The sequence below is a fragment of the Oryx dammah genome, unplaced genomic scaffold (assembly GCF_014754425.2).
Source record: "Oryx dammah isolate SB20612 unplaced genomic scaffold, SCBI_Odam_1.1 HiC_scaffold_6, whole genome shotgun sequence".
In the NCBI taxonomy this organism is placed as follows: domain Eukaryota; kingdom Metazoa; phylum Chordata; class Mammalia; order Artiodactyla; family Bovidae; genus Oryx; species Oryx dammah.
In genome coordinates, this window is record NW_024070190.1 from 39855372 (window position 1) to 39857799 (window position 2428).

The following is a 2428-nucleotide window of genomic DNA, read 5'->3' on the forward strand; positions in this document are numbered from 1 at the left end:
TGCAAGGAGATCCAACCAGTCCATTCTGAAGGAGATCAACCCTGGGATTTCTTTGGAAGAAATAATGCTAAAGCTGAAGCTCCAGTACTTTGGCCACCTCATGCAAAGAGTTGACTCATTGGAAAAGACTCTGATGCTGGGAGGGATTGGAGGCAAGAGGAGAAGGGGACGACAGAGGATGAGATGGCTGGATGGCATCACTGACTCGATGGACGTGAATCTGAGTGAAGTCTGGGAGATGGTGATGGACAGGGAGGCCTGGCATGCTGCGATTCATGGGGTCGCAAAGAGTCGGACATGACTGAGCGACTGAACTGAACTGAACTGAATCAAGGCTATGATTTTTCCAGTGATCATGTATGGATATGAGAGTTGGACTGTGAAGAAAGCTGAGCACTGAAGAATAGATGCTTTTGAACTGTGGTGTTGGAGAAGACTCTTGAGAGTCCCATGGACTGCAAGGAGATCCAACCAGTCCATTCTAAAGGAGATCAGTCCTGGGTGTTCATTGGAGGGACTGATGCTGAAGCTGAAACTCCAATATTTTGGCCACCTCATGCAAAGAGTTGACTTATTGGAAAAGACCCTGATGCTGGGAGGGACTGGGGGCAGGAGGAGAAGGGGACGACAGAGGATGAGATGGCTGGATGGCATCACCGACTCGATGGACACGAGTTTGAGTGAACTCTGGGAGTTGGTGATGGACAGGGAGGCCTGGCGTGTGGCAATTCATGGGGCCGTAAAGGGTCAAATGCGACTGAGTGACTGAACTGAACTGAATCTCAAAGAGATTTTGGTGAGAAATAAATTAGATAATATATGGAACCCTCATTTTAGGAAGTAAGAGTCATGACATTTGCTCATAATTATTTTCTACAGCCTTTTGATCTTATGAGGAAAGATATTCTCTGTTGATATTCCACATTTATAGCTACAGGATATACATGAACTTTTAAATATAGGCTACTTACAATTTTGGTTTCTTCTATGATACGTTTTTCCTCCAAGTTATGAAATTAAATGAGCTACCACTCTACTCAAGACAAAACTACTATGGCCCATATTTTTGTATAAAGAAAAGAGATAGTACTGTGGAATTTTTCTAGGAAAGAATCAGGTGATTGCAATTTTACCAAAAAAAAAAAATTTCTCTAAAATTAGACTGATATATATCTTATGTTTTTTAGGTCACAGAAGTAGCTTTCCCTTATAAATTACTGTTCTACATCTATTTTATACAGCTGGCATTTTTAATGTATTACTTATTATAATCCAAGGGGTTTTATATAATAATTTCATTAACTACATATGTGTCCACTTTTAATTTTAGTTTTGTTATAAGATATTATAATACCATTATAAATAACTCTGAAGTTACAAAAACTATATTTAAAAGAGAAAAAAAATTAAAACCTATATTCCTACTAATCAGCAATAGGTGCTTTTATATGCACCAGAATTTTTATGTGCACACAACACACTCATACATATTCTAGCAAATAGGAGAATTTGATTTAAACACTTATAAGTATATTGTGAAATTATTTCCAGGTAATCATTTCTACTTCATCAGTTCACAGAACTCCACTGTATTCCATCTGATGGATGGATTAGATGGATGAATTAGGGATCAACCAATAACTTACTATTAGACATTTAGATTTCTCTGGTTATTTCATTTTTATAACCAATGATTCAGTGAAGACTGCATACTTCTGTAATTATCCTCTCAGAATATATTCTTAGAAGCAGAGTTCCTGGGATCAAAGAGAAGCACATTTTTAAGGCTTTTGATCCATATCCCAAATCGCCCTCACAGTAATATGATAGTAACTTTTACCCTCACCAGTAGCCTGGGAGTGCCAGCTTTCTAATATCTTCTGCTTTGAGGAAAATAAAAAATCTTTTTATTCTAATATATCAAAAGTATGTCAAAATAGTGTTTCATTGTTATTTTAATTTGTGTGTATTTGATTATTAGTGAAACTGATCTCCTTTCCTTACAAGTAGCAGACACGGAGGCCCTCCCACATCTCTCAGGATCCACTTCTACAGCCTCTGGTTGCTTACACCATCACTGAGAGTGTTCCTTTGGTTGCATAGCAGTGGAAAGCTGTGCAGGACAAGTCGAAAGTGCCAGAGATTTAATACCCCTAGGAGCAACCTCAACCAGCTTGAGGGACAAACACCTCAATTGCATCTCTTAGGTGGGAGAACTCAGGAGAATGTTCCCCATTCCTTCCCAGAGTTCCCCAGTGGGACGGAGCCCAGTTACCCACAGAAGAAATTGCTTCCTAACTTACATTTTGTTGGCATCTTTCCCTTTCCGGTCTCACTTCTCCTCTTCCACTCAGTGTTTTCTAGGATCATCTCCTGAATTAACTGCTTGAACTTGAATCTTTTTTTTTTTTTTGAACTTGAATCTTCA